The sequence below is a fragment of the Triticum urartu genome, chromosome 3 (assembly GCF_003073215.2).
Source record: "Triticum urartu cultivar G1812 chromosome 3, Tu2.1, whole genome shotgun sequence".
NCBI classification, from domain to species: Eukaryota; Viridiplantae; Streptophyta; class Magnoliopsida; order Poales; family Poaceae; genus Triticum; species Triticum urartu.
Window position 1 is genome coordinate 481760541 of NC_053024.1, and position 26012 is coordinate 481786552.

Below are 26012 nucleotides of genomic sequence, written 5' to 3' on the forward strand. Positions count from 1 at the left end.
TCGCTAGCCCTTTCTGAGACCGCAAAACATAAATGTAGAGCACCTTTAAAGATCAAGGACTGACTAGACATTGTAATTTATGGTAAAATATATCCAGTCATACTCAATGTAAACTAATAATAATAAATGCAAATGATAGCGGTGCTCTCCAACTGGTGCTTTTTAGTAAGAGGATGATGACTCAACATGAAAGTAAATAGATAGGCCCTTCGCAGAGGGAAGCAGGGATTTGTAGAGGTGCCAGAGCTCGGTTTTGAAATAGAGATGAATAATATTTTGAGCGTTATACTTTCATTGTCAACATAACAACCGAGAGATCTCGATATCTTCCATGCTACACACATTATAGGCGGTTCCCAAGCAGAATGGTAAAGTTTATACTCCCCCACCACCAACAAGCATCAATCCATGGCTTGCCCGAAACAATGGGTGCCTCCAACTAACAACAATCCTGGGGGAGTTTTGTTTGTGATTATTTTGATTTGATTTGAGCATGGGACTGGGTATCCCGGTGACCAGCCATTTTCTCGTGAATGAGGAGCGGAGTCCACTCCTCTTGAGAATAACCCGCCTAGCATGGAGGATACAGACAGCCCTAGTTGATACATGAGCTATTCGAGCATAGAAAACAGAATATTTAATTGAAGGTTTAGAGTTTGGCACATACAAATTTACTTGGAACAGCAGGTAGATACCGTATATAGGAAGGTATAGTGGACTCATATGGAATAACTTTGGGGTTCATGGAATTGGATGGACAAGCAGTATTCCCGCTTAGTACAAGTGAAGGCTAGAAAAAGACTGGGAAGCGACCAGCTAGAGAGCGACAACAGTCATGAACATGCATTAAAATTAATCAACACCGAATGCAAGCATGGGTAGGATATAATTGACCATGAACATAAATATCGTAGAGGCTGTGTTGATTTTGTTTCAACTACATGCGCGAACATGTGCCAAGTCAAGCCACTCGAATCGTTCAAAGGAGGATACCACCCTATCATACCACATCACAACCATTTTAATAGCATGTTGGCACGCAAGGTAAACCATTATAAACTCCTAGCTAATTAAGCATGGCATAAGCAACTACAATCTCTAATTGTCATTGCAAACATGTTTCATTCATAATAGGCCGAATCAGGAACGATGAACTAATCATATTTATAAAAATAAGAGAGGTCAAGTTCATACAGCTTTTATCATCTCAATTAGTTCATCATATATCGTCATTATTGCCTTTCACTTGCACGACCAAGTAGTGTGGATAATAATAATAGTGCACATGCATTGGACTAAGCTGGAATATGCAAGCATTCAATTCAAGAGAAAAGACAAGGTAATATGGGCTCTTTGTTAGATCAACTGTAATGCATATGAGAGCCACTCAGCATTTTCATTATGGTCTTCTCCTCTCGACCCCAAAGGAAAGAAAAGAAATAAAATTATTTACACGGGAAAGCTCCCAACAAGCAAAAGAAGAACAAGAAATCTTTTTGGGTTTTCTTTTGATTACTACTACTACAGACATGAAAAGTAAACTAACTAAAAGCTACAACTATTTTTTTTGTTTTTATTAAGGTTTTTCAAACACACAAGAAGAAAGATTAAAAAGAAGATAAACTAGCATGAATGATACAATGAAAAAGTATGAGCACCGACAACTGGCATGAGTATGTGAACATGAATGTAATGTCGGTGAGAGATACGTACTCCCCCAAGCTTAGGCTTTTGGCCTAAGTTGGTCTATGCCCATGGATCAAAACTGTAGTTGGGGTCGTACTGAGAAGGGTCCTCAGATTGCCACTGGCTGGCGATCTCCTCCGGATTCCATTGGTAAACGGACTGACGGTGAGGGTCAGATGGTGGCTCCGGCTCTGCAGCTGACATCTGGCTCCGGTGGGCATGAATGTCCTCCGACAGAACAAGGTATAAGCCTGAAAATATGTTAAACAAAGAGGGCACAGGCAAGGTAATAAACTCACAATATTTTTTGTCAAATATCAATTTATATTTGAGTGTCTTATTTTTATCCTTAACAATAAACTCATGTGCTACCATACTCTTATAACCTAGAGCAATAGGAGGCATCAACTTTTCTTCTTTCTCGTAATGCCTGATAGGTATGTTAATGTGTGCAGCAAGGCGCGAGGCAAAGATGCCTCCGAGGATGGGGACCATTGTACGGTTCAGATTTAACCGTCTAGCAACAACAACGCCTAAGCTGAAAGTAGTATCATGAAACAAGGCATGGCACAAAATAGCAATATCAGGAGCACTAAGGTTCCCACAGTTCCCGTGACCAATTAAGCATCTACTAGCAAATATTGCGAAGTAGCATAGAACAGGAAAATGTATGCTAGTGATTCTCGCATCGTAAACTTTCCTCGTTTCCCCAACAGGAATCATATCAATAAATCCCTCCACATCATTACAATGTGGTTCCTCTATGATTCCCTCAAAGGGTATCAAACAGACCCGACAAAAATCATAAAGTGACATCTCCTTATGCTCATCATATAAATAAAATTACACCGCAGGTGTTGATCTCCTAGCATGGAAATGAAAATTTTGCACAAAGATATTGGTGAGTAAGAGGTACTGTTCACCATGGTCGTGGAGGAAGGCGGTGAGGCCTGCATTCTCAGCCAAATGATAAAAATCTTCATGAATCCCATCCTCTTTCAAGAACTCATCACAAGGCCATTCACATGGCCGAACCTCCCCAGTACGAGGGAGATTATACTTGGGCTTCTTGTTCTCTTCACTTTGCTTATCCTTCGAGCTTCGGCTCGATGAGCCCCTCAAAAATATCTTCATCTTTTTCTGAAAATTTCTGAAATTTTTAGTAACTTAAAATAAAAGTGAACCATACTCAACAAAATTGATAGCAACTACTCCTACAAGTGCCTAGAGGCCATATCATGCATTAAAACTACTTTTGACTGCATAAATTTGACATGCAAGCTCAAGAACAGGGTCACCTAAGCAGCAAAAATTCGTAATAAATAAAGCACTAGAACAAAAACTAATTGGACCATTGGAGTAGTCACATACCAAAGAACAATCCCCTAAAGCAGTTTTGTGAATGGAGCTTTGAGCAAGGAGATCGAAAATGGCAGCAAGATGAGCAAGAACTCGGGTTTGAGCTGGCTAATGATTTTTTTGGGAGGAAGAAGGAGTGTGTGGTGGCTGGAATAAGTGGAGGGGACCCACGTGGGGTCCATGAGGCAGGGGGCGCGCCCTCCACCCTCGTGGGCACGTGGCTGCTCCCCCTGTTGTGTTCTCAGTGCCAGATATTCTCGAATATTCTAGAAAAAAATCATATTTAAATTTCAGGGCATTTGGAGAACTTTTATTTTTGGGGTATTTTTTATTGCATAGATAATTCAGAAAACAGACAGAAAATACTATTATTGCTTTATTTAATATAAATAACAGAAAGTAAAAGGAGGGTACAGAAGGTCGTGCCTTCAAACTTCATCCATCTCATGCTCATCAAAAGGAATCCACTAACAAGGTTGATCAGGTCTTGTTAACAACCTCATTTCGAATAACATGAAACCAGAGAATTTTCGAATAACACTAGGTTACCTCAACGGGGATATGCACATCCCCAACAATAAGAATATCATATTTCTTCTTGATAGTAGGAAGAGGAAATTCAAAACCTCCAATAGTGATTGTTGAAATTTTTCTAATAGAATTGATACTGTGGACTTGAGGTTGTTTCCTCAGAAAGTGTACCGTATGCTCATTACCATTAACATGAAAAGTGACATTGCCTTTGTTGCAATCAATAACAGCCCCTGTAGTATTCAAAAAGGGTCTTCCAAGAATCATAGACTGTCGGGCGAAATCGACACCTATGGGATCACTGGGATCCCTTCTACGGTTGGCGGGTGCGGGTTTGTGAAAAGAGCGGGTCTGACAGGAAGCACACAGATCGTTTACCCAGGTTCGGGCCGCAAAGATGTGTAATACCCTAGTCCTGCTTTGGTGGAAGTATTGAGAGTGTTCTTGTGTTCTTGAGCTAGCTACGGGGTGCAACTTTGCCCAAAAGATCGAAATCCTCCTCCTGGTCGCCTCGGGCCTCCTTTTATAGGAAAAAGGGTTTGCCACCGTGGCACACAGGAGGTGGAAAGATGTACAGTGGATGAGTCTATCCTATGGCACCGTTGGACAAAGCATTTAATGCGCTGCCGACGTGCCCCTCTCACTTTATCGGGGACGGCAAGGAAGCACGTCCCAGTTGTCGCCGCCACGCCTGGCTTCGACACGCGTCTGAGCTAACGAGGTGTCATGGCGCCATGTTGGCTGGCTGCTAGGCTGGCGTGGTGATGGAGCCTTCAGGAAGACTTGCATGCCACCACGCAGGTGCTTGCTGGGTCGGTGTACAGGCCGCTCGTCGCCACACAGATGCCCGCCCCACTGGTTGAGCTAGCAGCTGCTTAGGGACGACGGTGGAGCTTTGGTAGACGCGGGCCTGGCTGCGGCCCTGCTCGTATCCTTGGCAAGGGTCTTGCCGGGCCCCCGGCAAGGGTCTTGCCGTGGCGTCGCGGTCGTCCCCGGCAAGGATCTCGCCGGGGGTCATCGTCTTCTGGTCCTCATCTGATTTTGCGTGTTCATGATCTTGACAAAGATCTGCATGTCACCACAGAGGTGCCTCCTGATACGTCCATTTTGCATCATGCTTTTATATCGATATTTATTGCATTATGGGCTGTTATTACACATTATGTCACAATACTTATGCCTATTCTCTCTTATTTTACAAGGTTTACATAAAGAGGGAGAATGCCGGCAGCTGGAATTTTGGGCTAGAAAAGGAGCAAATATTAGAGACCTATTCTGCACAGCTCCAAAATTCCTGAAACTTCACAGGAGTTATTTCCAGAATATATAAAAAATACTGAGCGCAAGAAGTACCAGAGGGGGGCCACCCACCAGCCACGAGGGTGGGGGCGCACCCTACCCCCCTGGGTGTGCCCCCCTGCCTCGTGGGCCCCCTGGTGGCCCTCCGATGCCCATCTTCTGCTATATGGAGTCTTTCGTCGAGAAAAAATCATAAGCAAGCTTTCGGGACGAGACTCCGCCGCCACGAGGCGGAACCAATCTAGGGCTCCGATAGAGCTGTTCTGTCGGAGAAACTTCCCTCCGGGAGGGGGAAATCATCAATCGTCATCACCAACGATCCTCTCATCGGGAGGGGGTCAATCTCCATCAACATCTTCACCAGCACCATCTCCTCTCAAAACCCTAGTTCATCTCTTGTATCCAATTCTTGTCTCCAAGTCCGGGATTGGTACCTGTGGGTTGCTAGTAGTGTTGATTACTCCTTGTAGTTGATGCTAGTTGGTTTATTTGGTGGAAGATCATATGTTCAGATCCTATATGCATATTAATACCCCTCTGATTATGAACATGATTATGCTTTGTGAGTAGTTACGTTTGTTCCTGAGGACATGGGAGAAGTCTTGCTATTAGTAGTCATGTGAATTTGGTATTCGTTCGATATTTTGATGAGATGTATGTTGTCTCTCCTCTAGTGGTGTTGTGAACATCGACTACATGACACTTCACCATTGTTTGGGCCTAGAGGAAGGCATTGGGAAGTAATAAGTAGATGATGGGTTGCTAGAGTGACAGAAGCTTAAACCCTAGTTTATGCGTTGCTTCGTAAGGGGCTGATTTGGATCCATATGTTTCATGCTATGGTTAGGTTTACCTTAATACTTCTGTTGTAGTTGCGGATGCTTGCAATGGGGGTTAATCATAAGTGGGATGCTTGTCCAAGTAAGGACAGTACCCAAGCACCGGTCCACCCACATATCAAATTATCAAAGTACCGAACGTGAATCATATGAACATGATGAAAACTAGCTTGACGATAATTCCCATGTGTCCTCGGGGGCGCTTTACTTCACATAAGAGTTTGTCTAGTCTTGTCCTTTGCTACAAAAAGGATTGGGCCATCTTGCTGCACCTTATTTACTTTTATTACTTGTGCTCGTTACAAATTACCTTATCACAAAACTATCTGTTACCGATAATTTCAGTGCTTGCAGAGAATACCTTGCTGAAAACCGTTTATCATTTCCTTCTGCTCCTCGTTGGGTTCGACACTCTTACTTATCGAAAGGACTACGATAGATCCCCTATACTTGTGGGTCATCACCTCCCGAGCCTTGGTTCCAATGTAGTCGGCGACGGTGTTTGGAACTCCTGGGCTCAAGGATGGCTCGCTCTGCTGGTGTTGGGCAAGTTGCCCCGGCAAGGCTCTTGCCGGGGCCGTGGAGGTCACCCCGGCAAGGGTCTCGCTGGGGGAGTCCACCTTGCTCCTTTGTTCTTTAGTGTTTCTGGCCTTGGCGTTGCTTTGATTGTCTTATGCTTCAGTTTCCCTCCGGCTTCCCTCCTCTGCCTTGTTAAGTGTGGCCGCGGGCGCGGCTCTGACTGCCCCGTGCACAAGTAAAGGGGTCAAAAGGAGAGCCCCTACTTTTGTACACTGACAGGAGCCCCGGGCCTGGGCCACACATAAGCGCGATGCGTTGTTGGGCTAGGCCCAGAACGCTGTGCGGCCAGGTGGGGCGGATTTTACCACAGTAACTTCTCGTCTGCTGCGCTTCCCCACGACCTACGCGACGTGGAGGGGCGTGCGTGACGTGGGGGTCATGCATGGGGCGGTTCCCGCACGCATGTGTCACATCATAGTTAATGGGAAAAGAGGCGGCTCACGCCTTCCCCATAAAAAGAGGGAGGCGTAGAGGCCCGGCACATTTACTTGGGCGGACTCGGGTCGTGGTCTTTAAGGCGTTAGTGCCCCACGATCACAGGGTGGGGAACGGTCGCCCCACATGTCCCTTCGATTCTGCTTGCCCACCACGTGTCCCCCATGCAGGTGGCAGGCGGTAGAGGCGGGAAACTGGGCCACCGCTGATTGGGGCAGCGGATCGGTCCCGATCCCCTGCGCCCCCGAGGGCCGGATTGGCCGAGTGGGGCAGCCGAGCCCCGACCCTGCTCCTTTATAAGGAGGGGGAGGGGGATGGCATCCCACATCCTTTCATAATTCATCTCCATTCACTTCGGCTCCTTTCTTCCATCTGCCATGGCGAGAGGAGGTGTCGGCCCTTTGACGGTGGCGGCGAGGGTTGCTGCTCGTCAGCGTGCCCCTCCTTCCCAAGAGCTCGTGGCGGTGGAGCCGGCCACGAGAGGAAGGGGGAGGGGCGACGCTGAGGTCACCGTGGCGCTCGGGGGATAGGGGGACGGGGTGGCACATCGGCCTCGCCTCCGCCAGCGATGCCTCCCCCGATGGAGGGCCATGTCAGGGACCAGCCCCGTGAATTCTTCATCAGGCTGCGCCGGCCACCGCGTCGCCGCCTCCGTCTCCTACCCCATTTGCTCGGGAGATGGAGCTCAATCCACCCCAGACCCTCAAGTTGCACATGAGGGGCTGCGGGAACGGCGGCACGCGGGTCGACGTTGACTTCCCCGCTCCTCACGTCATGTACCTCTGTCGTGGATGGAAGACGTTCGCTCGTGTCCACAGCCTGACGGCTGGGCTTGTCCTCTACTTCAAGTTAATGGAGGGCGGCCTGCTCTCCGTCAAGGTCTTTGGAGATCTTGGAACTTGCCTGAAGTGCTGCTTGGAGAGCTCCTCCGACGATGAAGACTCCTGTTCAAGCGGGATTGATGAGGAGGGTAGCGACAGCGATGACGAGAGCGTCGAGCGAGGTCACGTCGACCTCGTCTCCGACTGACCGCGTCGCCCCTCCCCACGTCATGCGGCCTGTCGAGGGCCTTCCTCATCAAGCTCTCCATCGGCGCGTCCCCCGTCGCCTCCTTGGGCAGCTGGCGTAGGAGGGTTGGAGAAGGCGAAGAAGGCGGGTGACGGCCGTCAAGTCGGAGTACGCGGGCACCGACGCCTTCGTCGCGTATTGTCGGTCCGCTGCCTCATCTTCCAGCTCCCCTCCCGGCACCGGGACGTTCTCTTGGTGCCTTCTGCTCCTCGCACCTCGCCTAGGCACTCTTTTTGCCCTCCTGCTATCTTGTTCCACCTTCTGGGGAGAGGGACAAGAAAGGGATCACGGGCATCTTATCTCTTTTTAGTTTGTAAGCCTGCGAGCACTTGTTAGATTTAAAATTTGTAATCCCCTTGCTCATGTTTTTCATCTCGTATGAACTATACCTGTATGGGACGTATTTAATGAAAAGGGGTGTCTGTCGGGTTCTTTGTGCATGAGCAAGGCTCATGCCAAAGAATGAATCCTTGTTATTTTAAAGATAAACACTGACGCCCGGCAACAGGCCTTGCCGTCCTCTTGCTTCATCCGACCATCCTCACACTCTTGGCGGGGGCAGGGGTGAAGTAGAGTTAGGCCCCTTGTTCATTTCCTCGCCATCGCGGCTACGACCCGGTTCCGACCCAGGGACTTGGGTACAGGGAAAAAGGGGGAGCACGGTGGTCAAGGGGCCAAACGAGGTTTCATACGCCCCAATCTTCATACGAAGATACACAACAGAGGACGAAAGACTTATTTGAATCTGTAGCCCCTGGCAGCCTTGGCTTGCCGCTGTTGGAATCTTGTATCTTTGGCCCCCGGCAACCTTGGCTTGATGAGGCTGGAGTGCCGGCTTGTTCTCTTTCTTCCAAACAGCTCAGCAAAAACGTCCAAGTACCTTGCGAACCAAAGAGGATGGAAAGGAACAGAGGAACGCACACTCGACCTCTATGCTAGGGGTTAGTCACTGCTAAGCACTATCAACCCTAACAGAGGGAGAGACTTAACCTAGCATGCATGCTAAAACTTAGGGCCCCGGCACTTCATTTATTTATGCTCAGGGTCTGCGTCTGGCTTTGTACAGAGGATTACATGCCTTGCCGGCAAGGCTTGTACAAAAGGTGGTTTGTCGGGGGGCCCGGCAACCGCGCCTTATGGGTAAAACTTGCGATGATGTTCAATGTTCCAGGAGTTACTCACTGGAACAACATCTTCGGTCTCCAGGCGGACTGTGCCGGGCCTGGTGACTCGTATTACCCGATAAGGGCCTTCCCACTTCGGCATCAACTTGTTGGAATTCTTGGCCGATTGAACGCGCCGAAGAACAAGGTCGCCTTCCTCAAAGCTTCGGGCATGAACCCTGCGGCTATGGTAGCGGCGCAAGGCTTGCTGGTAGCGTGTTGCTCTCACAGCCGCCCGAAGACGATCTTCCTCAAGGAGCATTGCGTCATCTTGCCGCAATTGCCCTTGCTCAAGCTCGTCATAAGCGAGCACTCGAGGTGACACGTATGTGAGTTCCGTGGGGAGAACTGCTTCTACCCCGTATACTTGGGCAAAGGGTGTCTGGCCGGTGGCTCGATTTGGTGTCGTTCTGATCGACCAAAGAACCGCCGGCAACTCATCAATCCAGCGCCTTCTGCTCTTGTGCAGCTTGTCAAAAGTCTTTGTTCTCAGGCCTCGCAGTACTTCAGCATTTGCCCTCTCCGCTTGGCCGTTGCTCCGTGGGTGTGCCACGGAAGCGAAACAGACCTTGCTGCCGAGGTCTTGGATGTACTGCATGAAGGCGTGGCTTGTGAACTGCGTGCCGTTGTCGGTCATGACCTTGTTGGGCACACCAAAACGGCAGACTAGCCCCTTGAAGAACTTGACAGCTGACTGTGTTGTCACCTTTCTCACCGCCTCCACCTTCGGCCACCTTGTGAACTTGTCGATTGCAACATACAAGTACTCAAAGCCCCCGACAGCGCGGGGGAAAGGGCTCAGTATGTCGAGGCCCCAGACCGAGAATGGCTAGGAGAGAGGGATTGTTTGAAGGGCTTGAGCTGGTTGATGAAGCTTCTTCGAATGGAACTGACATGCTTCACACTTGGTTACTAGTTCCATTGCATACTGGAGGGCAGTGGGCCAGAAGAAACCTTGCCGGAACGCCTTGCCGGCAAGGGCCCTCGACACTATGTGGGAGCCACATATGCCTCCGTGTATCTCTACCAACAGCTCCAGTCCTTCCTCCCGGGGAATGCACTTCAATTTCACACCGTTCGGCCTTTTCCTGTACAGGACGTCATCGACGAACTGATACATAGCAGACCGACGACCTACTTTCTCCGCTTCTTCCTGCTCCTCAGGAAGCTCCCCCATTTAGAGGAATCGGACGGTATGTTGTGCCCATGCCGGAGCCTGGGGCTCGATGGCAAAGACCAAAGGCATTTCCTCTGCCATGGAGCGGCAATCTCTACGGCTAGGGCTTGACGCCTTGCCGGAGTCGGCTGCCCCCTGGCAGGCTCAATATCCACGGCGACATCCTTGCCGGCGGCCCTAGGGGGCTCGGAGGGAAAGTACTTGCCGGGGCCTGATTTCCTCCGCTTGTTCTACTCTGTTGATGGTTCAACGGATGGTTGAGTTAACCGAAGCACAAAAGTACCTGGTTCCACAGGTAATTTGAAGGCGGCGCGCTTCGACAGGTAGTCGGCGATGTCGTTCTCCGCCCGGGGAACGTGCTCCGCTTGTATACCATCAAAGCGCTCCTCCAGCTTCCTCACCTCATCTACGTAGGCCTCCATCAATGGGCTTTGATAATCTTTGTTGACTTGCCTGACGACAAGTTGTGAATCACCCCTGACGATGAGCTTCTTAACCCCGAGATCCGCCGCGATCCTGAGACCGGCAAGCAACCCCTCGTATTCAGAAGTGTTGTTCGTGGACATCTCCCTGGGGAAGTGCATCTGGATTACATACTTGAGGTGCTCTCCGGTGGGTGCGACAAGCAGCACGCCAGTACCGGCGCCTTGTAGCGAGAAAGCCCCCTCAAAGTACATGATCCAGTTGCGACTTGTCGCCTCGCCGGGAAGAGTGGTCCCCTGGATCTCTTCGTCGGGCGTTGAGGTCCATTCCGCAATGAACTCCGCCAAGACTCTACTCTGGATTGTCAAAGTACTTTCAAACTTCAAACCAAAGCTTGACAACTCCAAGGCCCACTACACGATCCTCCCGGTCGCGTCCGGGTTATGCAGTATCCGTTGCAGCGGGAGGCGGGTGACGACGGTGATTTCATGTGCCTGGAAGTAATGACACAGCTTCCTCGAGGCCATAAGGAGTCCGAAGAGCAATTTCTGCACACCGGAGTACCTTGACCTAACCCCCTGCAAGAGGGGGCTAACAAAGTAAACCGGGTGCTGCATCATCTTCTTCCACCGCACCATCTCATCTGGTTGCACGGGACCTGTCCCGACGGCGTCAGACTTTGCCGGGGGCCTTGCCTCGCCGGCGCCAGGCCCTGCCGGGGGAATCTCTGGCTTGCCATCTGGCAGCCCCACCGTTGCCACGCCTCTTCCTCGACCTCCCTCTGTGCCACTAGTGCGGCGCTGACCACTTGATTCGTTCCCTCCAGTTACAGCAACAACGTCTCTTGTGGTTTAGGCGCAACTAGTATCACTGTAGAGGAGAGGTATTTCTTCAAATCCTGCAGCGCTGCCTCGGCCTCTGGGGTCCACTCCATTGGGCCTGCCTTTTTTAAGATTTTTAAAAAAAGGGAAGGCCACACTCAGCAGACTTGGAGATGAATCTGCTCATGGCGGTAACGCAGCCAGTGAGCGGACGCACATCCTTGATCCGCTTGGGCGCCTCAATCTGCTCAATAGCCTTGATCTTGTCTGGATTTGCCTCAATCCCACGATGTGACACAAAGAACCCGAGAAATTTTCCGGATAGAACGCCAAAGACACACTTCTCAGGGTTCAACTTGAGGTTGATCTTGCGCAGGTTGGCAAACGTCTCTTCTAAATCTTGCACAAGAGTTGGCTTGTCCTTGGTTTTGACCACTATGTCACCCATATAAGCTTCCATATTTCTATGTAGCTGGGGCTCAAAACCAATTTGGACTGCTCTTGCAAACGTTGAGCCAGCACTCTTCAACCCGAAAGGCATCTGTAAAAAGCAATACGTACCACATGGGGTGATGAATGTTGTCTTCTCTTTGTCTTCTCTTGTCATGAAGATCTGGTGGTAGCCCGAGTAGGCGTCAAGGAATGATAACAGATCACACCCGGCCGTGGAGTCGACAATCTGGTCAATGCGCGGCAACAGGAAGGGGTCCTTAGTGCAAGCCTTATTGATATCTATGTAGTCAATACACAGCCTCCACTTCCCATTCGCCTTGCGCACCACTACCGGATTGGCCAACCACGTCGGATGGAGCACTCCTCTCACCAAGCCTGTCGCTTCCAACTTCCTGATCTCCTCTGTGATGAACTCTTGCCATTCCAAAGCTTGAATCCTGACCTTATGCTTGACGGGTCGCGCATGGGGATAGACAGCAAGATGGTGCTCAATCACTTCCCTGGGAACGCCGGGGGTGTCGGATGCTTGCCATGCAAACACATCGACATTCGCCCGCAGGAAAGTGACAAGCACGCTTTCCTATTTGCTGTCGAGGGTGGAGCTTATGGTGAAAGCCCCTCCCATGCCATCCTCCTTGACGGATACCTTCTTGGTCTCTGGTGAAGCAGCTCTGGATTTCTTGCTCTTGCCGGTGGAGCTCTCTGGCACGTCCTCGACGGTAGCACAACACTCCGAAGAGGTGCGCTTGTTGGAGTGGGTGCGAGAGGTCCTGCCGGCCTTCTTCTTCCCTCTCGGGACTTCGGCGGCAGGAGCAAGCACCTTGGCGTCAGCTGCTACAACTGCTTCCCGGTAGAGTCGGTCGGCGCAAATTAGCATATCCTTCTTGTCACAAGGAACGGTGATGATGGTCATCGGCCCAGGCATCTTCAGCATGTTGTAGGTGTAATGTGATGCTGCCATGAACTTGGCTAGTGCCGGGCGGCCGAGAATCCCGTTGTAGGACAAGGGAATCTCGGCTACATCAAAGACAATCTTCTCCATCCTGTAGTTCAGCTCGCCTCCAAACGTCACGGGCAGCGTGACCTTGCCCTTCGGCTGACTCCTTCCCGGGTTGACCCCTTGAAACGTACCCGTCTCCTCGAGGTCTCCATCAGGAATTTGTAGCCTTTTGATCACAACGGGTGAGATCAAGTTCAGACAAGCCCACCTTCAACCAGCATCTTGTTCACCCTAAGGTTGCATATCGTTGGCGAAACCAACAACGGCAAACACCCGACCACAGTTGTGTGATCAGGGTGGTCCTCGGCGTCAAAGATGATGGGCGTGCTGGGCCACTTCAGCGGCTTCTGAGCGTCGAATGACGGCTCTGCTGTTGTGATCTCACGCACCCACTGCTTGAGCTGGCGGTGAGAAGTATGCAGCGAGGCGCCACCATCGACGCACATGGCCTATGTAGCCTTCTGGAACTCATGCTCGCCGGACTCGTCGTCCTCGTCATGATCGTCGTCTTCCTGCTTCTTGTCGCAGCCCCGAGCGGGCCTCTCTTGCTGGTTGTCCTTGCCGCCGTGGCCTCCTTGGCCGCCACACTCTTGCCGGATCCTTCGGCACCATCCTGACCCATCTCCTTGTCCCGCCTCTCATACTTGGCTTTTTGCTTTTCAGCAAGCAGCTCAACTTGTCGGTAGTTCTGGAGGTCGTGGCCCTTGGTGCGGTCGATCTTTCAATACTGCTTGTCGGAGCCCCCTAGCTTGTCGGCAGCCGCCAAGGCCCGGCAAGCGGCGCACCCGGCAATCTCCTTGCCGGGGTCGTCTGCCTTGGCCTTCTTGGTGGCGCCGGTGTCGTCGGATCCCTCAATGGCAAGCACGGCCTTGCCCTTGCGTTTCCTATTGTGATGTCGACCCTTCTTCGTCGGGGTGGCGGTGTCTTCATCGGTAGAGTCGGTTTCCGCACCGGCATCTTCACCGGGGTACTTCCTTCCCTCTTCAGCCTGGGTGCATCTATCGGCCAAAACGTAAAGTTCGGCCACGTCCTTGACCTTGTTCATTGCCGGCTCTTCACGCATCTTGCAGTTACGCATATTCTAATGGAATGCACTGATCACAGCGGCAGGATGAACATCCGGGATGTTGTATTGCACTCAGCTGAACCTCTGTATGTACTTGCGTAGGTTTTCGCCTTCCTTCTGGGGAATGATATGCAAATCACTCGCCTGGCCATGAGCTTGGTGGCCTCTAGTGAAGGCCCCAACGAACTCATGACACAGATCCGACCAAGAAGAAATGGAATCCGCCGGCAAGTGCATCAACCAAGACATGACATTGGGTTTCAGGGCCAACCGGAAGTAGTTGGCAAGCACCTTGTCGTCACGAGCTCCAGCGGCTTGCATCGCCATGGTTTAAATGCTGAGGAACTCTGACGGATGGGTCTTGCCGTTGTACTTCTTGCCGACGTCGGGCTTGAATGTGCGGTGGGACGGCCACTAGAACTACCGCAACTCACGGGGAAAAGCTGGGTAACCCACCTCATAAGGTAGGCCGCCAGAGCCTCCCGGTGCTGGGTGGTCCATAGCAGGCCCCGCCCGCTTGTTTGATTGGTGGCACGTATCACGCCGCCGCTCGATGGTGGTTCAAGCGTGTTCGTGGGCTCGCTCCCGAAGAACTTGGCGCTAGTTGCGGTGGGTCCGTGGATTGGACGACGCTATGGAAATGTTATCACAAGTGTCATCATGACGGATCGACACCCGCAGCGGCTAGCGTGAAGGAGGAGAGTGCACCATGGCCGCAACACCTCCGCCCCCCACCGCTGGCGTGCGGTGCTTCGACGGAGCGCCGGCCTGAGGGCCCCGCTGGCCGTGGCTCGTCTTTGTTGGCGATGCTGACAAGGCTCCGGATGGTGGCTCTCCATTCGTCGAGCTTTTTGCGGCAGGAGGGAAGTCGAGGAGCAGCTGTGCGCGCGCCAAAGCTTCTGCTGGCGTGGGTGGCGGCGAAAGCTGCATGGACCGTGGCGCTCTCGACTTCTAACCACGTTAGAAGGAGCTCTATCATGGCCCAGCGGCTGTGTACCATTTTCGCCAGCACTTCGGCGGGCATGCTGGCTTCCTCCGTCCCGCGAGTGATGCACGAGACTCCTCCCACGGCGGCGCTCGGGGTCCCCAGCATGGTGGTGCTGCTTGTTGTGTGCATCCTGAGAAGCGCGTCGTGGGCACCGGCGTAGGCGACTTGGAGGTCGCCGCGCCGCCCGTAGGTGGCACGATGCCACCCTTGGAGGGCCCCGCGCTGCCAACGAGGGGCCCAGCTCCATCTTTGGATTTGGCAGCGTGCGGCTCGTCGTCTTGCGCGCAAACGACGCCGCTCGCCGGGCTCTGGCTGCCAGAGTAATGTTGGTGCTTGCGGGCCATGCATCGGGTTCTGTCCGCGACCGGCCCGCTGCTCGCCCGCACCGGTATGGGCCGTCCGGCTCCCGACAACCCGATCGCTGTGACCGCCTTCTTCTTGGGAGACATGATGATGAAGAACTGTTAGGCTGACTGTTAGACCATATTTTCACAACTGCGCACCCCTTAACTGGCGCGCCAAAGATGTCAGAGGAAATCGACACCTATGGGATCACTAGGATCCCTTCTACGGTTGGCGGGCGCGGGGTTGTGAAAAGAGCGGGTCTGACAGGAAGCACATGGATTGTTTACCCAGGTTCGGGACGCAAAGATGCGTAATACCCTAGTCCTGCTTTGGTGGATGTATTGAGAGTGTTCTTGTGTTCTTGAGCTAGCTACGAGGTGCAACTTTGCCCAAAAGATCTGAATCCTCCTCCTGGTCGCCTCGGGCCTCCTTTTATAGAAAAAAGGGTTGCCACAGTGGCACACAGGAGGTGGAAAGATGTAAAGTGGATGAGTCTATCCTCTAGCACCATTGGACAAACGCATTTAATGCGTTGCCGATGTGCCCCTCCCACTTTATCGGGGATGGCAAGGAAGCACGTCCCAGTTGTCGCCGCCACGCCTGGCTTTGACACACGTCTGAGCTGACGAGGTGTCGTGGCGCCACGTTGGCTGGCTGCTGGGCTGGCGCGGTGATTGATACTTCAGGAAGACTTGCATGCCACCACGCAGGTGCTTGTTGGGTCGGTGTAGAGGCTGCTCGTCGCCACGCAGGTGCCCACCCAGCTAGTTGAGCTAGCAGCTGCTTGGGGACGGCGGTGGAGCTTTGGTAGACGCGGGCCTGACTGCGGCCTTGCTGGTGTCCTCGGCAAGGGTCTTGCCGGGCCCCCGACAAGGGTCTTGCCGTGGCGTCGCGGTCGTCCCCGGCAAGGATCTCGCCGGGGGTCGTCGTCTTCTAGTCCTCATCTGATTTTGTCTGTTCATGATCTTGACAAAGATCTGCATGTCACCACGGAGTTGCCTCCCGAGCCTTGGTTCCAATGTAGTCGTCGGCGGTGTTTGGAACTCCTGGGCTCAAGGGTGGCTCGCTCTACTGGTGTTGGGCAAGTTGCCCCGGCAAGGCTCTTGCCAGGGCCGCGGAGGTCACCCTGGCAAGGGTCTCGCCGGGGGAGTCCACCTTGCTCCTTTGTTCTTCAGTGTTTCTGGCCTTGGCGTTGCTTCGTTTGTCTTATGGTTCGGTTTCCCTCCGGCTTCCCTCCTCTGCCTTATTAGGTGTGGCCGCGGGCGCGGCTCTGACTGCCCGTGCACAAGTAAAGGGGTCAAAAGGAGAGCCCCTACTTTTGTACACCGACATAGACATACTATCATCCTCGGGAATATCAAGAGTAACACAGTCCGTCAAAATAGTAACGTTCGCAACCACAACATGCACATCCTCACAAATACCAACAGGTATAGCAGTTGATTTATCAGCCATTTGTAAAGATATTTCAGTAGGTGTCAACTTATTCAAATCAAGTCTACGATATAAAGAGAGAGGCATAACACTAACACTGGCTCCAAGATCACATAAAGCAGTTTTAACATAGTTTCTTTTAATGGAGCATGGTAAAGTTGGTACTCCTGGATCCCCAAGTATCTTTGGTATTCCACCCTTAAAAGTATAATTAGCAAGCATGGTGGAAATTTCAGCTTTGGTCATAACTCTAACAGAATTATCATTTTTTTATTTAATTCATTGAGCAAATCATTCTGAGCTTTAAGCACTTTTTCTACTTGAGTGCTAACCATAGAAGCATGTTTACTAATAAGTTTAAGTTCACCTTTAACAATAGCCATATAATCACTCAAGTGTTCAAGCATATCGGCATTATGTTTCAATTGTCTACTAACGTAAGCATTGAAATTTCTTGTTTAACCATAAAGTCATCAAACTCATCCAAGCATTGGCTAACAAACTTAGTAAATTGAATTTCACATTTATCAAATCTATAGAGAGAATTTACCTTTACTACCTGTGTTGGGTTATCAAGACCATGTATTTCTTCGATAGGTGGTAAATTCTTAACATATTCAGCTTTAATACCTTTTTCTTTCATAGATTTCTTTGCCTCTTGCATATCTTCAGGACTGACAAATAGAATACCCCTTTTCTTCAGAGTCGTCTTAGGAGTTGGTTCAGGAAGTGCCCAATTATTTTCATTACTCAACATATTATTCAATAGCAATTCAGCTTGATCAACAGTTCTTTCCCTGAAAATACAACCAGCACAACTATCCAGGTAATCTTTGGAAGCATCGGTTAGTCCATCATAAAAGATATCAAGTATTTCATTCTTCTTGAAAGGATGATCAGGCAAAGCATTAAGTAATCAGAGAAGCCTCCCCCAAGGTTGTGGGAGACTCTCTGTAGCGACCAAACCTCAAACAGTCTGATCTCTGTGCTCCGGTGTCATCCCTGGATCAGTAATGCTGACACCACATAGTACTCGGAGGATTTATAACAGAGTAGCAATCACACACTTATTACATCGAGTGTCTTCATAGAGAACTTATTACAATAAATATGGCTTAAGGCCATCTAATAATGATAACAGCGGAAGGCTTGGAAGATAAGTGAGTCCATCAACTCCAACGGCATCACTGAGTATAGGACCACGACCTAAAAACTCCTTAATCGTCGTCTGAAAAGTCTGCAACATTAACATTGCAGCCCGAAAACGGGTCAGCACATGGAATATGCTGGCAAGGTAACACATAATGGAATGAAACAGCTATACTATATGCATATTTGGCTGGTGGAAAGCTCTATGGTTACAGTTTTGCGTAAAGCCAATTTTTCCCTACTTCAAAGGAATAAAATTTAATTACTATCATGGTGGTTGTTAAACATTGAGAATGGTTGACAACATTCTCAATCCCAATTAAGCATCATCATTAACAAAACCCAACAAAATTAATTTAGAGTAACATGTTGAGATTCACATGAAAATCCAAGTACTAGATACTCAAGATGTCCATAACCGGGGACACGGCTAACCATGATTAGTTTATTACACTCTGCAGAGGTTTGCGCACTTTTCCCCACAAGACTCGATCGTCTCCATTTGGTTTCTCGCACTACATGGTGTTTGGGAAGACGGATGACCGAGACATAGTCTTTCAGAAACGCTAGCACCTTACGATGGGTAGACCGTACCACCTACATCCCCTACATCTGCTAGTCTACCACTGTAAGAGTTCGGACGACTTAGTCAACTATGCTAGAGCCCATAATAGCTTGTGGCTGCACACGGAAGTTTCTAGTATGAATAGTCCCATGATCCCTTTGAGCCTGGGTGGCGGTCCAAAAGAAAACAGGCAAGTCCTGGAATACCCAGGTGCCTCAATCCACCCAGATGTGTGTTTAAGTTGCCACCTTAGATAAACCATTAATTAACAATCTCACATCTGTCATGGATTTCACTCACCCAATCCACGTCTACTAGCATAGCATGGCATAATAAGCAAACGTAGAAGTAACTCCCAAAGGTTTGATAATAAACAAGTAATAGGTACTACCTCATCTACTTCCCATCCCACAATTTAATTCAGATCCTAACCATGCAACTGTTTGAGGTTTGATCTAATGCAACAAAAACTGGGTATGAAAGGGATATGATCAAAGTGTTACTTGCCTTGCTGATGATCCGCGAAACCTAACGATTCGAAGTAACAGGCGGCGCACTCCGGGTATTCTATCGCAGACAAACAAACAAGCATACAATAAGTACTCATCTAATGCACAGGTAAAACTCAAATAAGAGATCTAACCAGAAGGTTCAACTTAAGAACTCCGGTTGGCAAAAAGAATCAAATCGAACGAAGCAACGAAAGTCAAACGGCGAAAGAAAACAACTTCGTTCTAGTAATATGGATCTAGGGCAAATTTTACAATAGCAAAAACTTGTTTAAGTTGGTTAAACGGATAGATGGTTTTGAGACGAATCCCTAGGTGCTTGAATCGCCTGATTCCGATAAACGAGCGAAAAGTTAAACTAAAACGAAAATCGGATCAGGAATCGCGATCAGAAAAATCACGGATTTAATCCGAGAAAAAGAAAAACGACGAACGCCGAATTTTTTTTATTCCGCTCGAAAGAAAAAATAAAAAGAAAAACTAAACGGACTCCAAAAATTCTGAAATAAATTTTCACGGGCTTCTAAAATCAAGCCACACAAGGTGAACATTTATTAGGGCCCTAAATGCAATTTTGAAAAACGCACATTTTTCCTAAATTCAAATAAAACACCGAAAAACTCCGACATAAAATCTTATTTGATTTTTTTATTAAATCCTCAATATTTCTTTATTTTGGGAAAGTCATTTTATTCCCTCTCTCATATTTTTGTAATAGAAATAATTGATGATAAAATAAATAAAATCAAATGATCCTATTCTCAAAATTTGAGAAAACTCAAATATGAAAATAACGAAATCCCCAACTCTCTCCGTGGGTCATTGAGTTGCGTAGAATTTCTAGGATCAACCAAAATGCAAAAATAAAATATGATATGCATGATGATCTAATGTATAACATTCCAAATTGAAAATTTGGGATGTTACACTCTCTTCTTCAATTTGCACAAAATTATATATTTCCCTTAAGGCAGCTTTTTTCTTGTGCGCGGGGAAATATTTAGCAGAGAAGTAATAAATCATATCCTGGGGACTACGCACACAACCAGGATCAAGAGAATTAAACCATGTTTTAGCATCACCCTTTAATGAGAACGGAAACAACTTAAGGATAAAGTAATAGCAAGTTTTCTCATCATGTGTAAACAGGGTGGCTATATCATTTAATTAGTAAGATGTGCCACAACAGTTTCAAATTCATAGCCATAAAAAGGATCAGATTCAACCAAAGTAATTAACTCAGGATCGACAGAGAAATCATAATCCTTATTAGTAATAAATATAGGTGAAGTAGCGAAAGCAGGGTCATATTTCATTCTAGCATTCAAAGACTTTTCTTTAAGCTTAGCTAATAATTTCTTAAGATTAGATCTATCATTGCAAGATAAGAAGTCTCTAGCAGTTTTTTCATCCATAACATAACCCTCAGGAACAACAGGCAATTCATATTTAGGGGGAGAATCTTCATCATCACTTTCATCAATATTATCAGTTTCAATAATTTCATTATCTCTAGCCCTAGCAAGTTGTTCATCAAGAAATTCACCTAGTGGCACAATAGTATCAAGCATAGAAGTAGTTTCATCATAAGTATCATGCAAAGCAGAAGTGGCATCATCAATAACATGCGACCTATCAGATTCAATAGCATTTGTAGGTGTCGCAAGTTTACTCAAAACAGAAGGTGAATCAAGTGCAGATCAGCTAGATGGCAGTTCCTTACCTCCCATTGTAGTTGAGGGAAAAATCTTGGTTCTTTGATCTTTCAAGTTCTTCATAGTGATCAGCAAATATAAATCCCAAGTGACTCAAAGAATAGAGATACGCTCCCCGACAACGACGCCAGAAAATAGTCTTGATAACCCACAAGTATAGGGGATCGCAACAGTTTTTGAGGGTAGAGTATTCAACCCAAATTTATTGATTCGACACAATCGGGAGCCAAAGAATATTCTCAAGTATTAGCAGTTGAGTTATCAATTCAACCACACCTGGAAACTTAATATCTGCAGCAAAGTGTTTAGTAGCAAGGTAATATGATAGCAGTGGTAACGGTAGCAAAAGTAATATTTTTGGGTTTTATAGTGATCGTAACAGTAGCAACGGAAAAGTAAATAAGCGAAGAACAATATAGAAAAAGCTTGTAGGCATTGCATCGGTGATGGAGAATTATGTCGGATGCGATCGATCATGCAACAGTTATAACATAGGGTGACACAAAACTAGCTCCTATTCATCAATGTAATGTAGGCATGTATTCCGAATATAGTCATACGTGCTTATGGAAAAGAACTTGCATGACATCTTTTGTCCTACCCTCCCATGGCAGTGGGTCCTATTGGAAACTAAGGGATATTAAGGCCTCCTTTTAATAGAGTACCAGACTAAAGCATTAACACATAGTGAATACATGAACTCCTCAAACTACGGTCATCACCAGTAATGGTCCCGATTATTGTCACTTCGGGGTTAACGGATCATAACACATAATAGGTGACTATAGACTTGCAAGATAGGATCAAGAACTCACATATATTCATGAAAACATAATAGGTTCAGATCTGAAATCATGGCACTCGGGCCCTAGTGACAAGCATTAAGCATAGCAAAGTCATAGCAACATCAATCTCAGAACATAGTGGATACTAGGGATCAAACCCTAACAAAACTAACTCGATTACATGATAAATCTCATCCAACCCATCACCGTCCAGCAAGCCTACGATGGAATTACTCACGCACGGCGGTGAGCATCATGAAATTGGTGATGGAGGAAGGTTGATGATGAGGATGGTGACGGATTCCCCTCTCTGGAGCCCCGAACGGACTCCAAATCAGCCCTCCCGAGAGAGTTTAGGGCTTAGCGGCGGCTCCGTATCATAAAATGCGATGAATCCTTCTCTCTGATTTTTTTTCTCCCCGAACACGAATATATGGAGTTGGAGTTGAGGTCGGTGGAGCGTTAGGGGGCCCACGAGGCAGGAGGCGCGCCTAGGGGGTAGGTGCGCCCCCACCCTCGTGGACAGGGTGTGGCCCCCTAACGTGGATTCTTCTTCCAGTATTTTTTATATATTCCAAAAATAATCTCCGTTGATTTTCAGGTCATTCCTAGAACTTTTATTTCTACACGAAAATAACACCATGGCAATTCTACTGATAAACTGAAAGTGATAAAGAAAAACTTCTACAAACTCTGTTTGCTCTTGTTGTTGTAAATATGTAAAGCCAGTATTCAAGTTTTCAGCAGAGATTATGAACTAACCATATTCACAATAACATTTAGGTCTCATGTTTACTCATATCAATGGCATAATCAGCTAGCGAGCAATAATAACAAATCTCGGATGACAACACTTTCTCAAAACAATCATGATATGATATAACAAGATGGTATCTCGCTAGCCCTTTCTGAGATCGCAGAACATAAATGCAGAGCATCTTTAAAGATCAAGGACTGACTAGACATTGTAATTCATGGTAAAAGAGATCCAGTCATACTCAATGTAAATTAACAGTAATGGATGCAAATGACTGCGGTGCTCTCCAACTGGTGCTTATTAATAAGAGGATGATGACTCAACATAAAAGTAAATGGATAGGCCCTTCGCAGAGGGGAGCAAGGATTTGTAGAGGTGCCAGAGCTCGATTTTGAAATAGATATAAATAATATTTTGCGCAGTATACTTTCATTGTCAACATAACAACCGAGAGATCTCGATATCTTCCATACTACACACATTATAGGCGGTTCCCAAGCAGAATGGTAAAGTTTATACTCCCCCACCACCAACAAGCATCAATCCATGGCTTGCCCGAAACAATGGGTGCCTCCAACTAACAACAATCCTGGGGGAGTTTTGTTTGCAATTATTTTGATTTGATTTGAGCATGGGACTGGGCATCCCGGTGACCATCCATTTTCTCGTCAATGAGGAGCGGAGTCCACTCCTCTTGAGAATAACCCGCCTAGCATGAAGGATACATACAGCCCTAGTTGATACATGAGATATTCGAGCATACAAAACAGAATGTTTATTTGAAGGTTTAGAGTTTGGCACATACATACTTACTTGGAACAACAGGTAGATACCGTGTATAGGTAGGTATGGTGGACTAATATGGAATAACTTTGGTGTTTATGGAATTGGATGCACAAGCATTATTCCCGCTTAGTACTAGTGAAGGCTAGAAAAAGACTGGGAAGCGACCAGCTAGAGAGAGACAACAGTCATGAGCATGCATTAAAATTAATCAACACTGAATGCAAGCACGAGTAGGATATAATGCACCATGAACATAAATATCGTAGAGGCTATGTTGATTTTGTTTCAACTACATGCGTGAAAATGTGCCAGGTCAAGACACTCGAATCGCTCAAAGGAGGATACCGCCCCATCATACCACATCACAACCATTTTAATAGCATGTTGGCATGCAAGGTAAACCATTATAAACTCTTAGCTAATTAATCAAGGCATAAGCAACTATAATCTTTAATTGTCATTGCAAATATGCTTCTTTCATAATAGGCTGAATCAAGAACGATGAACTAATCAGATTTACAAAAACAAAAGAGGTCGAGTTCATACCAGCTTTCCTCATCTCAATAAGTTCATCAAATGATCATCATTACTGCCTTTCACTTGCATGACCGAATAGTGTGGATAATAATAATAGTGCACGTGCATTGTACTAAGCTGGAATCTACAAGCATTCAATTAAAAAGAGAAGACAAGGTAATATGGGCTCTTTGTTAGATCAACAATAATGCATATAAGAGCCACTCAACATTTTCATTACGGTCTTCTCCTCTCGACCCCCAAAGGAAAGAAAAGAAACAAAACTATTTACATGGGAAAGCTCCCAACAAGCAAAAGAAGAACGAGAAATCTTTTTGGGTTTTCTTTAGTTACTACTATAGGCATGGAAAGTAAACTAACTAAAATCTACAACTAATTTTTTTGGTTTTTCTTAAGGTTTTTCAAACACACAAGAAGAAAACGAGAAAATGAAAATAAACTAGCATGGATGATACAATGAAAGAGTATGAGCACCGACAACTGGCATGAGTGTGTGAACATGAATGTAATGTCGGTGAGAGATACGTACTCCCCCAAGCTTAGGCTTTTGGCCTAAGTTGGTATATGCCCATGGATGGCCTGGTGGGTATCTGAAGTTGAAGCTGGGGTCGTACTGAGATGCATCACCTATTGCCTGATGAGCTACAGCTTGGAGGCGAGCTGCCTCCGTCCTCCTCTCGTACTCGGTCGCCTCCTCCTTGGTTATAACATATCTCCCTTTTGCCTGAAAGTCAAAGAAGGCAGGAGCAGGGAGAGCGACGTGATAGGTGCGTCGTCTGTCAAAGATTAGTCGGTACTGGAGGAACTGATTGTTCCTCTCAACAAACTGATGACAAACCATGGCATTATAATCTAAATAAGCAGGAGGCAACTCAATATCATCTCCACGTATGGGTATCTCAAGAAAATCAGTTAAACGGATTGCATAATTCCACCAAAGAAATCTCCATTAATTTTGTTATTATGCAACCTGCGTGCAACAATGGCCCCCAAGTTATATTGTCTATCTCCTAATACAGAACTCTTGAGAACACTAAGATCTGGCACACACATGTGACATGCCTCATCCTTACCATTTATGCATCTACCTATATAGAGAGCAAAATAATGTATAGCAGGAAAATGAATGCTCCCTATGGTAGCTTGCGTGATTTCCCTAGACTCCCCCATAGTTATACTAGCAAGAAAGTCTCTATATTCAGATTTGCGAGGTTCGCTAACATTACCCCACTGTGGGATTTTACAAGCAGTGTTAAAATCTTCTAAGTCTATGGTATAAGATTTATCATAAAGATCAAACAAGACAGTTTGAGAATTACGTGATGATGAAAATTCAAACATTCTCACAAAGGAATCAGTGAGGTAGTGGTACTGACAGCACTTATCTGCCACGAAGCTCTCAAGATCGGTGTTACACACATATGCTTCAAATTCCCCCTTGATTCCTGCTCGAACCATGAAGTCCTCTGACGGCCATTCACAAGGCCGCACTTGAGCATCCCTTGGTAGTTCATTGTCTGGCTCGCGTATTGCGGGTCTGGGTCCTTGCTTCCTTGAAGAACCACCTTGGTACATTTTCCTAAACATATTTCTTCCTTTGAAAAATTTCTGAAATTTTTAGTAACTTAAAATAAAAGTGAACCAAACTCAACAAAATTGATAGCAACTACTCCTACAAGTGCCTAGAGGATATATCTTGCATTAAAACTACTTTTGACCATATAAATTTAACATGCAAGCTCAAGAACATGGTCACGTAAGCAGCAAAAATTTACAATGAATAAAGCACTAGAACAAAAACTAATTGGACCATTGGAGGAGTCACATACCAAAGAATAGTCCCCCAAAGCAGTTTTGTGAATGGAGCTTTGAGCAAGGAGATCGAAAATAGCAGCAAGATGAGCAAGAACTTGGGTTTGAGCTGGCTGGTGATTTTTTTGGGAGGAAGGAGTGTGTGGTGGCCGGAATAAGTGGAGGGGACCCACATGGGGTCCACAAGGTAGGGGGCGCGCCCTCCACCCTCGTGGGCACGTGGCTGCTCCCCTGCTGTGTTTTCAGTGCCAGATATTCTAAAATATTCTAGAAAAATCATATTTAAATTTCAGGGCATTTGGAGAACTTTTATTTTCGGGGTATTTTTTTATTGCATGAATAATTCAGAAAACAGAGAGAAAATACTATTTTTTCTTTATTTAATATAAATAACAGAAAGTAGAAAGAGGGTACAGAGAGTTGTGTTTTCTAACTTCATCCATCTCATGCTCATCAAAAGGAATCCACTAACAAGGTTGATCATGTCTTGTTAACAAACTCATTTTGAGTAACATAAAACCGGAGAAATTTCGAATAACATTAGGTTACCTCAACGGGGATATGCATGTCCCCAACAATAAGAATATCATATTTCTTTTTGACAGTAGGAAGAGGAAATTCAAAACCTCCAATAGTGATTGTTGAAAATTTTCCAATAGAATTGATACTTTGGACTTGAGGTTGTTTCCTCGGAAAGTGTACCATATGCTCATTACCATTAACATGAAAAG